Source organism: Schistocerca nitens, chromosome 1, assembly GCF_023898315.1.
Source record: "Schistocerca nitens isolate TAMUIC-IGC-003100 chromosome 1, iqSchNite1.1, whole genome shotgun sequence".
Classification (NCBI taxonomy): Eukaryota; Metazoa; Arthropoda; class Insecta; order Orthoptera; family Acrididae; genus Schistocerca; species Schistocerca nitens.
Window position 1 is genome coordinate 701,891,902 of NC_064614.1, and position 13,650 is coordinate 701,905,551.

Below are 13,650 nucleotides of genomic sequence, written 5' to 3' on the forward strand. Positions count from 1 at the left end.
ACTTATCCCTTCACACTAAGTTCCTGCCCTTCCAACATAGTTTGAATTACATTCTGTTTGTAAAGTCGCCGCCATACTCTCTGATCATTGTCGTCTAGGAAAGTGGAGAACTGTGATACACCTCCAACTCAGCCACCGTGTATATCAGTCACATTACAACTCCAGACGCAGCCGTTTGTGCTGTGATTCAAGGGGCCCCGGTCCCTGGTCCAGCTGCTAGTGGTCTCCGACCAATAGTGTGATATGACACAATATGTCGCAGGGGGTCCATTACCTGTTGTCAGACGAGAGGCGCAAATGTCAACGGTTGCGATGTGTTTGGTTCACTATACCGCGATTTTTCTTTGTGGTGGTCTGCCCCCCGCCCCCCCTCCTAAGCAGTTCAACATTGGACTACTGTCAAATTCGAAAGTCCGACAAATCTGGACATTGCTTCTTTCGCTGGCCAGCGAAATGGACCCCCACAAGAAGGTCCCTTTCAAACTTCATGAGTTGCTCTTAACGCTGTCTCACACGACGACACGGCATTTCCTTGTCCTTCACAATGCTCTCTAAATATCTGACACCGTTCACGCCCTTTATAATGGGTGAAGAAAAATTGTGTCACGAAATTTTAACCATGGATAGCTGATGCCAGTCGGAACCAAAATTACTAATGTTGTGTAGGTCGACAACGCACCATTTTAAACCATAGAAACTTGGCGCCAAGCTCTCCGATTGGCAGTGGGATTGCCCTGTTGCCGTTCGTCGGTTGACAGGCTGCGCTATGGCTGTCGGTTCACGGAGAGGAATTAATGGATCACTTTCAACGTGCCGCCAATCACGCTAGGGCAATACCAGGAATCTTTGAAAGAGTTCTGCAGAACACCGTTCGACGTTTCCAAGCTTGTGTCGCTTCAGGGAGTTGCCAGTTCTAGCACCTACTTTAAGTAAACAGTGTCCTAGCTACAAAAAAGGCCCTTTTCAGGGACGACAGAATTTGTAAAAGACTTTCTGTACGCGAACTAACAGCTGTTGATGGGTTTGTTGCCGGTGCTTCTTATCATGAAGCTACAACGGATGTATCTTGACCCCAGCGGATTCGCCCCCCGGCCACCAGATTGGATGGCTGGCGCGCTACCACCGAGCGTGACGGCCGGCTTGGATACATCGCAATCTCCGGCAGCAAAGCATTCGCGGTCATGCGTTGTCCAGAGTATCCGGCGACAGAGCAATCCCGCGGCCAACCGGTGTGCGTGGCGCCAAGTTTCCCTAGAGCAAAAATTGTCGACCTACACAACAGTAGTAATTTTGGTTCCTACTGGCATAAGCTATCCAGGGTTAAAATTTCGAGACACGATTTTTCTACGCGCTGTACATCTTACTAGGTATGGTAACAGTACCAAATATGAACAACACTAATGCACTCTGGTGGCCGTTCTGCCTGTCACAACGAAATGTAACCCTAATCGTTTATATGCCTACCGATGATGAGTACGTGTACGAAGTTTCATCAACGTGCGACCATTTCGTCTGGGTGATTCACATTGTTTGTCAGGCAGTGTATAGTGTGAGCATACAAGCTGTGGCGGCAGCTTAGAGCTGCAGTTTCCCGCCACAGAGCACGTGGCTGGAGCTTGCTACGTGGCCGTGGCGAGTGGCTAGCGTTTACACGGCCTCGGAAAAACCCGAGCGCTTGGCAAGGGCACGTATGGCCGTGTTTTCGAGCTTGGAGGCATTAATATTCCAGAGAAAAATTGATAAAAACAGAACTAAGAGTGACACGGAAGTGCGAGTTGGCATTCATGGACAGAAAAACATGTAAAGCTAAATTATCTAGACGCGCCACAAAAATATGTAATAGTTTAAAAGTTATTGTCGTCTTAAAAATTGTAAATTTATGAAAGTTCGAAAGCTAATATCTCGGCAATGCTTTGGCCGATTAATATAAAGAAAGTGTCTACGGATGCGGCTAGTGGAGCTGCATCGAGCAATCATAGCCGAATTAGTAAAACATGTACCATTTTTGAATGAGAGGTCGGAATATGGGATTCGACTAAGAGAAACTTTGTTTTTGGTACTAAATATATTGAAAGAGACGAAACTAGCGGCAGCATTCCAAAGTTTAAAGAGGTAGATGAATAATTAAGTATGTATTTTTATTTTTTTTTACTTATATTTAGTATCAAAAATCCGGGAAAAGCAATATCACGCCACAAGACCATTATTTGTGAAAAACGGTGGCAGATACAAAAAATTGGACTTTAAATTGTTATTATCCAGAAAATGACCATATTTTTCAATGTATCATAGGTGTTTTTGTGTCTAGTTTTAGAATATTCGTAATTCTTTTTTGTCAAACATTGTTTTGAATTAGGCAGTCGTTTCGAGGGCGCATAGGGCGGCCATCTTTGATAACAGGGGAGTTGGTTCTGAGCGAAGCTAAGAGCCGGACGTGCCGCGCATCTGGGGGTAGCAGTGGGTTGGGAGCCACGTTCGAAAGCGATCAAATGGAGCGGAATATAGTGGTTTGGACAGCAGACAAGAGTGTATTTGTGAATTATGAACAAACTGTCGAGTGCCGTGATCGCAAAATATGAATTTTATAGTGAAGTATTGTAGCATCAGTTATTAACGACCGCCCTTACGTAAGAGCCTCTCATACTGCATTTTAAGTGTTTAGTGAATATATCAAAATAATAATAATAACAAACCACATGGTTAAATTATAAATCAAAGTGAGTGATTCAATATTTTAAATTTCACCGCAATACCTGCCTGCATTGTTTTGTTATGTTTTATTTCAGCTTAAAAATTGAGTTTACGGCAAGTGTGTGCTGGCACCGTATGACGAAAAACGTAACCAAACATTGAGACCAGCCACATCTCCGGGCCACTCAATTAAGCCGAGTGTAACAAATATATATATTTTCGCGCCATAGCACGTGGGGGCTCGAGCTAAACTATTCAAACATCTATGTGTAGTGCCCAGTACCGTCGTAATTGCCTGTCAAAATGGAAGTACGTAGTTTCCCTAGACCATCATAAGCACGACATGCTTGTAGAAATCGGAACCTGTTTTCTCAAAGCCGCCCGTGTGCTTTTTTCCGATATGTAGGCGATACTTTTGTTGTTTGACTTCATGGCAGTGAGAATTTGAACATCTTTTTAGAAGACTTGAATTCAATATTTCCGAATATTTATTTCACGATGGAGGTGGAAAAAGATGGCTCTCTTCCCTTCCTTGACGTGTTGGTCAGGAGGAATGTTGGAAGCCTACTCACATTGTCTTGTATCTGCACGCTGAGTAGTTGTCACCATCCGGCTCAAATTGATGGGGTACTTCGCACCTTGCTTCGTAGAGCCCACATCATCTCGGACCCTGAGCCCATCTCGAAGAATGGTTATAGAATGGTTATAGTGGAAGACAGATCAGACGTGCTTTGCGCCATTGGCCAACAGTGTACAGGGTAAGTGATGACAATACCGAGGTGGCACCAAAGTCTACGGCTTGTTGCCTTACGCAGGGAGCATTTCGAACGGGATTGGTCGTTTTTTGCGGAAATATGAAGTGCGTTTTAGACCACCGTCTCTGACCAGGTCCCTTTAGGTGACGTAAAGGTTGATCTTGGTTCGCGTAAGGCAGGTGTCTGCCGTATTCCTTGTAGTTGTGGCATGTCATGTGTTTGTCAATCAGGTCTGTGGAGGACCACTGTATTGAGCATAAGCGACACACACACACAACAGCCAAGCAAACCCGCAATTGCAGAACACTGAATGAATGTGTGTGAAAGCTTACACACTACTTAACCTAAATTATCCTACACATACCCATGCCCGAAGAAGGACTCGAACCACCGCCGGGACTGCAGAACATTGTCTTGGCATGTCATCCCATGGAATATAACAACACGGAGATTTTTGGCATGCACTTCCAGCTATTGGGAAAGTCTTGTTAAGGAAGCTGTTGAAATTAAATTAACAAGTAACCTTACAGATAGCGATAGTGGTTTTTGCTTAATTTCTCCTTGGAATCCTGCTCTCTCTCTCTCTCGTCAAAAAATAGAGGGACATAGTTGATGCTACCCCACGCGTTGATTATTAATTTCACCATGGATAACTTCTCACGTTGGTCATTTGCGGTTTGTGATGGCGCCAGTGTTTAGCGGGTGTGAGTTCTGTCTTTCCGCACTTTCTCTGAAAACCGAGGTTTTAAATTCTCTTGCACATCACTTACTTGCTGCAGTTATGCCTTGAATATGACAGGGTGCGTTCCTGTCGAAATATAGGTGGTTGTCGACGACTTCACCTGGCTGCACTTCTGTAAGTTATTTGAACACAGTGACTTTGGCTGAGTGTGCAATTCTCACCGACCACAGCACTGAAGATAACGTTTGTGTATTACTTACTGCTAAGCGACGTCGTTGGTATGGAGCGTTTATCCACGCTACGTTCCTTGAGCATTGAGTAAGTGGTTTCCTCGTGCTCTGGAATCGTTTCGCTGACCTGTCAACGAAGCAGTCGCTTCTAGGTTGTTCCTGTGCTAGTGGCTTTAGTTCAGTCCGCTCCAGTGGGCTATTGATGCACCTTTCTTGCGCTACTCTGTTTGGAGAACGATGAGTGGTTTAACTTATTGTGTTCATGTTTGATGATTGAAATTTATTAAAACATTCTGCTGGTCGTTATTGGGGAGAGGATAATCTGAGGATGTGCCGAAAGGTGGCTTTTTATCCTTTGTGATGGCTTTTGGGGACGGCGTTAGTAACGCTGCTTGCTTTTGTTGATTAGATTAGACGCAATAAAGCGCCAACTCTTTGTTTCCTTAGTATAAGTTACAAATAGCATGGCCGGGGCATTGAGTGAGCTCTGTAGTTCTAGGCTAATACTATTTGTAACTATAAGATTTGAATGGTGAGTAGGGCTAGCATCTGACGGCTAATTAAGGGATTGCATATTGCGGTTTTTCCCAAACAGACTAGGCAGGTTACTACTTGTTTAAGTTGTAATTAAACTACGGCCAGTGCCAAAACTCTAGAGCTGCCTAGCACCAAATTATTCGTAGGGCGCGTTAATCATTCTAAGTAGTATTTTTACGATGTGGCTAAGTATACAAGCGGACCAGATCCATAAATCTAATAGTTAGGCACTGGGTGTCCTCTGAGTAGCTGGCATAATTGAATCTCTGTTTATCTGTGCAGTCACGTGCGTGTTACGTTGTGGTGGTGTCTAGTAGCTATGTGTCTTTGTGGACAAAGCCGATCATAAGCTACGATGTACTGCTAATTCGGTTTGCTTGTCAAACTTCAAGGCCCAAAAATTTAAAGTTATTAAAATCGTTTGGAAAAATGCCCTCAACTCACATAGTTCCTTTTTAAGTATCAAAGCATTTGTACAGTTAGAGTTCATTTTAGATTAGACCTCTTTTAGCCCAAATATTCAGATTTAAATATCTCAGTCAGTCCTTGGTGTCTTTTGCCGTGCTATGCTTTAACAAAATGTTCTCTTTACAAGCCACGTCACCTCGAATAAAACCCTTGACTTTTCGATAGTTGTCCCCACCTTCATCCTCACAACTTAAAACTACTGATTCCCGGAGCTGCCACTGTTCTGCTTATATTGAAGCCATGGCATCATCTGGAAACTTGTGGAGAGCGCCGGTGTGACGCATGCGCAGAAGACGAGTTGGGCAGCTCCTAGTAGCTCCGTCCCGCAGCGGGACCAAGTACGGATCGCGCGAAGGGCCGGCGTCACATTTGAAACAGCCACTACTGCGCCCCTAGAAGCGTCAGGCCTCCATCTTTACTTTCACTCTATTTCCAAACTCCGCCCGCGTGCGCTACTAAGAGTGTATCCTTGTTGTTGTTGTTGTTGTTGTCTTCAGTCTTGAGACTGGTTTGATGCAGCTCTCCATGCTACTCTATCCTGTGCAAGCTTCTTCATCTCCCAGTACTTACTGCAACCTACATCCTTCTGAATCTGCTTAGTGTATTCATCTCTTGGTCTCCCTCTACGATTTTTACTCTCCACGCTGCCCTCCAATGCTAAATTTGTTATCCCTTGATGCCTCAGAACATGTCCTACCAACCGGTCCATTCTTCTTGTCAAGTTGTGCCACAAACTCCTCTTCTCCCCATTTCTATTCAATACATCCTCATTAGTTATATGATCTACACATCTAATCTTCAGCATTCTTCTGTAGCACCACATTTCGAAAGCTTCTATTCTCTTCTTGTCTAAACTATTTATCGTCCATGTTTCACTGCCATACATGGCTACATTCCATACAAATACTTTCAGAAACGACTTCCTGACACTTAAATCTACACTCGATGTTAACAAATTTCTCTTCTTCAGAAACGCATTCCTTGCCATTGCCAGTCTACATTTTATATCCTCTCTACTTCGACCATCATCAGTTATTTTGCTCCCCAAATAGCAAAACTCCTTTACTACTTTAAGTGTCTCATTTCCTAATCTAATTCCCTCAGCATCAACCGACTTAATTTGACTACATTCCATTATCCTCGTTTTGCTTTTGTTGATGTTCATCTTATATCCTCCTTTCAAGACACTGTCCATTCCATTCAACTGCTGTTCTAAGTCCTTTGCTGTCTCTGACAGAATTACAATGTCATCGGCGAACCTCAACGTTTTTATTTCTTCTCCACTGACTTTAATACCTACTCTGAACTTTTCTTTTGTTTCCTTTACTGCTTGCTCCATATACATACTGAATAACATTTTTTTTTTTTTTTTTTGGTCATCAGTCTACTGACTGGTTTGATGCGGCCCGCCACGAATTCCTTTCCTGTGCTAACCTCTTCATCTCAGAGTAGCACTTGCAACCTACGTCCTCAATTATTTGCTTGACGTATCCCAATCTCTGTCTTCCTCTACAGTTTTTGCCCTCTACAGCTCCCTCTGGTACCATGGAAGTAATTCCCTCATGTCTTAGCGGATGTCCTATCATCCTGTCCCTTCTCCTTATCAGTGTTTTCCACATATTCCTTTCCTCTCCGATTCTGCGTAGAACCTCCTCATTCCTTATCTTATCAGTCAACCTAATTTTCAACATTCGGCTATAGCACCACATCTCAAATGCTTCGATTCTCTTCTGTTCCGGTTTACCCACAATCCATGTTTCACTACCATACAATGCTGTACTCCAGACGTACACCCTCAGAAATTTCTTCCTCAAATTGAGGCCGGTATTTGATATTAGTAGACTTCTCTTGGCCAGAAATGCCTTTTTTGCCATAGCGAGTCTGCTTTTGATGTCCTCCTTGCTCCGTCCGTCATTAGTTATTTTACTGCCTAGGTAGCAGAATTCCTTAACTTCATTGACTTCGTGACCATCAATCCTGAGGTTAAGTTTCTCGCTGTTCTCATTTCTGCTACTTCTCATTACCTTCGTCTTTCTCCGATTTACTCTCAAACCATACTGTGTACTCATTAGACTGTTCATTCCGTTCAGCAGATCATTTAATTCTTCTTCACTTTCACTCAGGATAGCAATGTCATCAGCGAATCGTATCATTGATATGCTTTCACCTTTTATTTTAATTCCACTCATGAACCTTTCTTTTATTTCCATCATTGCTTCCTCGATGTACAGATTGAAGAGTAGGGGCGAAAGGCTACAGCCTTGTCTTACACCCTTCTTAATACGAGCACTTCGTTCTTGATCGTCCACTCTTATTATTCCCTCTTGGTTGTTGTACATACTGTATATGACCCGTCTCTCCCTATAGCTAACCCCTACTTTTTTCAGAATCTCGAACAGCTTGCACCATTTTATATTGTCGAACGCTTTTTCCAGGTCGACAAATCCTATGAAAGTGCCTTGATTTTTCTGTAGCCATTATTAGTCGTAACGTCAGAGTTGCCTCTCTCGTCCCTTTACTTTTTCTAAAGCCAAACTGATCGTCAACTAGCGCATTCTCAATTTTCTTTTCCATTCTTCTGTATATTATTCTTGTAAGCAGCTTCGCTGCATGAGCTGTTAAGCTGATTGTGCGATAATTCTCGCACTTGTCAGCTCTTGCCGTCTTCGGAATTGTGTGGATGATGCTTTTCCAAAAGTCGGATGGTATGTCGCCAGACTCATATATTCTACACACCAACGTGAATAGTCGTTTTGTTGCCACTTCCCCCAATGATTTTAGAAACTCTGATGGAATGTTATCTATCCCTTCTGCCGTATTTGACCGTAAGTCCTCCAAAGCTCTTTTAAATTCCGATTCTAATGCTGGGTCCCCTATCTCTTCTAAATCGACTCCTGTTTCTTCTTCTATCACATCAGACAAATCTTCACCCTCATAGAGGCTTTCAATGTATTCTTTCCACCTATCTGCTCTCTCCTCTGCATTTAACAGTGGAATTCCCGTTGCACTCTTAATGTTACCACCGTTGCTTTTAATGTCACCAAAGGTTGTTTTGACTTTCCTGTACGCTGAGTCTGTCCTTCCGACAATCATATCTTTTTCGATGTCTTCACATTTTCCCTTTAGCCATTTCGTCTTAGCTTCCCTGCACTTCCTGTTTATTTCATTCCTCAGCGACTTGTATTTCTGTATTCCTGATTTTCCCGGAACATGTTTGTACTTCCTCCTTTCATCAATCAACTGTAGTATTTCTTCTGTTACTCATGGTTTCTTCGCAGGTACCTTCTTTGTACCTATGTTTTCCTTCCCAACTTCTGTGATGGCCCTTTTTAGAGATGTCCATTCCTCTTCAACTGTACTGCCTACTGCCTACTGCGCTATAGCGTTAGAGAACTTCAAACGTATCTCGTCATTCCTTAGTACTTCCGTATCCCACTTCTTTGCGTATTGATTCTTCCTGAGTAATGTCTTGAACTTCAGCCTACTCTTCATCACTACTATATTGTGATCTGAGTCTATATCTGCTCCTGGGTACGCCTTACAATCCAGTATCTGATTTCGGAATCTCTGCCTGACCATGATGTAATCTAATTGAAATCTTCCCGTATCTCCCGGCCTTTTCCAAGTATACCTACTCCTCTTGTGATTCTTGAACAGGTTATTCGCTATTACTAGCTGAAACTTCTTACAGAACTCAATTAGTCTTTCTCCTCTTTCATTCCTTGTCCCAAGCCCATATTCTCCTGTAACCTTTTCTTCTACTCCTTCCCCTACAACTGCATTCCAGTCGCCCATGACTATTAGATTTTCGTCCCCCTTTACATACTGCATTACCCTTTCAATATCCTCATACACTTTCTCTATCTGTTCACCTTCAGCTTGCGACGTCGGCATGTATACCTGAACTATCGTTGTCGGTGTAGGTCTGCTGTCGATTCTGATTAGAACAACCCGGTCACTGAACTGTTCACAATAACACATCCTCTGCCCTACCTTCCTATTCATAACGAATCCTACACCTGTTATACCATTTTCTGCTGCTGTTGATATTACCCGATACTCATCTGACCAGAAATCCTTGTCTTCCTTCCACTTCACTTCACTGACCCCTACTATATCTAGGTTGAGCCTTTGCATTTCCCTTTTCAGATTTTCTAGTTTCCCTACCACGTTCAAGCTTCTGACATTCCACGCCCCGAGTCGTAGAACGGTATCCTTTCGTTGATTATTTAATCTTTTTCTCATGGTAGCCTCACTCTTGGCAGTCCCCTTCCGGAGATCCGAATGGGGGACTATTCCGGAATCTTTTGCCAATGGAGGGATCATCATGATACTTCTTCAATTACAGGCCACATGTCCTGTGGATACACGTGCTCAATATACAGATTGAATAACATCGGGGACAGGCTATAACCCTGTCTCACTCCCTTCCCAATCACTGCTTCCCTTTCATGCCCCTCGACTCTTATAACTGCCATCTGGTTTCTGTACAAATTGTAAATAGCCTTTCGCTCCCTGTATTTTACCCCTGCCACCTTTAGAATTTGAAAGAGAGTATTCCAGTTAACGTTGTCAAAAGCTTTCTCTAAGTCTACAAATGCTAGAAACGTAGGTTTGCCTTTCCTTAATCTATTTTCTAAGATAAGTCGTAGGGTCATTATTGCCTCACGTGTTCCAACACTTCTGCGGAATCCAAACTGATCTTCGCCGAGGTCGGCTTCTACCAGTTTTTCCATTCGTCTGTAAAGAATTCGCGTTAGTATTTTGCAGCTGTGACTTATTAAACTGATAGTTCGGTAATTTTCACATCTGTCAACACCTGCTTTCTTTGGGATTGGAATTATTATATTCTTCTTGAAGTCTGAGGGTATTTTGCATGTCTCATACATCTTGCTCACCAGATGGTAGAGTTTTGTCAGGACTGGCTCTCCCAAGGCCGTCAGTAGTTCCAATGGAATGTTGTCTGCTCCCGGGGCCTTGTTTGGACTCAGGTCTTTCAGTGCTCTGTCAAACTCTTCATGCTGTATCGTATCTCCCATTTCATCTTCATCTACATCCTCTTCCACTTCCATAATATTGTCCTCAAGTACACCGCCCTTGTATAGACCCTCTATATACTCCTTCCACGTCTCTGCTTTCCCTTCTTTGCTTAGAACTGGGTTTCCATCTGAGCTCTTGATATTCATACAAGTGGCTCTCTTTTCTCCAAAGGTCACTTTAATTTTCCTGTAGGCAATATCCATCTCACCCCTAGTGAGATAAGCCTCTACATCCTTAGATTTGTCCTCTAGCCATCCCTGCTTAGCCATTTTGCACTTCCTGTCGATCTAATTTTTGAGACGTTTGTATTCCTTTTTGCCTGCTTCATTTACCGCGTTTATATTTTCTCCTTTCATCAATTAAATTCAATATTTCTTCTGTTACCCAAGGATTTCTACTAGCCCTCGTCTTTTTACCTACTTGATCCTCTGCTGCCTTCACTACTTCATCCCTCAGAGCTACCCATTCTTCTTCTACTGTATTTCTTTCGCCCATTCCTATCAATTGTTCCCTTATGCTCTCCCTGAAACTCTGTACAACCTCAGGTTTAGTCAGTTTATCCAGGTCCCATCTCCATAAATTCTCTTCTTTTTATGGTTTCTTCAGTTTTAATCTACAGTTCATAACCAGTGGATTGTGGTCAGAGTCGATACCTGCCCTGGAAGTGTCTTACAATTTAAAACCTGGTTCCTAAATCTCTGTCTTACCATTATATAATGTATCTCGTAGCTTCTAGTATCTTCAGGATTCTTCCATGTATACAACTTTCTTTTATGATTCTTGAACCAAGTGTTAGCTATGATTATGTTATGGTCTGTGCAAAATTCTACCAGACGGCTTCCTCTTTCATTTCTCTCCCCCAATCCATATTCACCCACTATGTTTCCTTCTCTCCCTTTTCCTACTACCGAATTCCAGTCACCCATGACTATTAAATTTTCGTCTCCCTTCACTGCCTGAATAATTTCTTTTATCTCATCATCCATTTCATCAATTTCTTCATCATCTGCAGAGCTAGTAGGCGCATAAACTTGTACTACTTAGTAGGCATGGGCTTCGTGTCTATCTTGGCCACACTAATGCGTTCACTATGCTGTTTGTATTAGCTTACCCGCACTCCTATTTTTTTATTCATCATTAAACCTACTCCCCCATTACCCCTATTTGATTTCGTATTTATAACCCTTTATTCACCTGACCAAAAGTCTTGTTCCTCCTGCCACCGAACTTCACTAATTCCCACTATATCTAACTTCAACCTATCCATTTCCCTTTTTAAATTTTCTAACCTACCTGCCCGATTAAGGGGTCTGACATTCCACGCTCCGATCCGTAGAACGCCAGTTTTCTTTCTCCTGATAACGACGTCCTCTTGAGTAGTCGCCGCCCGGAGATCCGAATGAGGGACTATTTAACCTCCCGAATATTTTACCCAAGAGGATGCTATCATCATTTAACCATACATTAAAGCTGAATGCCCTCGGGAAAAATTACGGCTGTAGTTTCCCCTTGCTTTCAGCCGTTCGCAGTACTAGAACAGCAAGGCCATTTCGGTTAGTGTTACAAGGCCAGTTCAGTCAATCATCCAGACTGTTGCCCCTGCAACTACTGAAAAGGCTGCTGCCCCTCTTCAGGAACCACATGTTTGTCTGGCCTCTCAACAGATACCCCTCCGTTGTGGTTGCACCTACGGTACAGCTATCTGTATCCTTGAGGCACGCAAGCCTCCCCACCAATGGCAAGGTCCATGGTTCATGGCGAGGGTGGGGGGGGGGGGGGGTTGAAGAGGGATGAATCTTAAAAGATTGCTGTATTGCTGTAGATAATGGCTACAACCCCTCAATAGTAACCAATCTCCTGAAAACAAAGAAGAAAAATAGACCACAGCAGGAAGTACAACTAACCAAGTTGACTGGGGAGGACAGTAGTAACACTAAACGATGATTTGGATCTGTACCCTATATGGGTGTAGTTTCCACTAAAATTGCCTCGTTACTTAAAAATATAGAGGTGTAAATTTCATTTAAAACCAACGACAATTCAAGCGAACAACTGAGATGAGACAAAAATAAAATAGATCCCTACATAAAACCTGTAGAATACAAAGTCAGTTGTGGGTCTTGTGATAAATGTTAAGTAGGCCAGACTGGCATATGTTTTTCAGACAGATATAAAGAGCATTCTGCATATGTCTGAGGGACTGTAGTATGACGTTTCTAATACCGAACAATCTATAGACATACTAGATGTTAACTAAAAATTAAATATGAACGATTTGGAAGAAATAGAAATATATAGTGTTTTGTCTAAGGCCCCTGACACAGTTCTCAGTGACCAACATCTTAGAAATAGTAAGTTCTTGGAAAATTTCACATACTTGTTGTAGGGTTTTTCGTAGTTAATGTATTGAAATGTTTTACATAAATTAGGGTTGTTGGCTGGTTTTTAAAGTTATTAGGGTTCTAATGTATAGCCTTCCAACAGATAGATTTTACAAGACCTTCCAGATGTACAGATATTTGTTTGTGCCACTTTCCTTACCATTTTCCTCCATTTCCTTGCTTCCCACTACATAACTGTTAACACTAGCATTCCAGCTCTGCCATTGTTAAACTGAATAGTTACGTGACTGATTTGTACCATGACTGTGGGCTCTCACAAGAAAGCAATGCCAGACTTCCAAATATCATCCTATTATTATTAGTACTTCATGTTGGATGTACATGGATTCTTAACACAAGTATGTGTATGTAAGTTCTTCACACTGATGTATTTGGTGAATGCTTCTGTAAAGTAGAGCATTCTCTGTACAATGTATTTCACTTGCTAATGTAAGTTCGACTATTACTGCTAGTAGTTAAATTACTGCTGGCTTCCCCTTTTTCCCACTTTTTGGTATGGAACTGTATGTAACCCTAATCTTATAATGGCTGTTAATGTTGATTGCATCCAGTAGAGGTTCTGGCATTTCTCATCATCCAGCAAACTTCTTTGCATCACCCTTGTGTGCCTCTGTTGTTAATAAGATATGATGAACATTATTCACTTGTGTATATAGTTGTGTTAAAGTTTAGTTCTTTCATTAGGCGTTCATCATTAAAGCTTTATTACCCCATGTTCTATAGTTACAATACATTTATATCTATATTACAGTTACCATACATGCCCTATTCCTCCAATGTAGCTCAGGGTCTCACATGGTGACTACATTGTAACATATTCATTTGAATACATGTAGAATGATAAA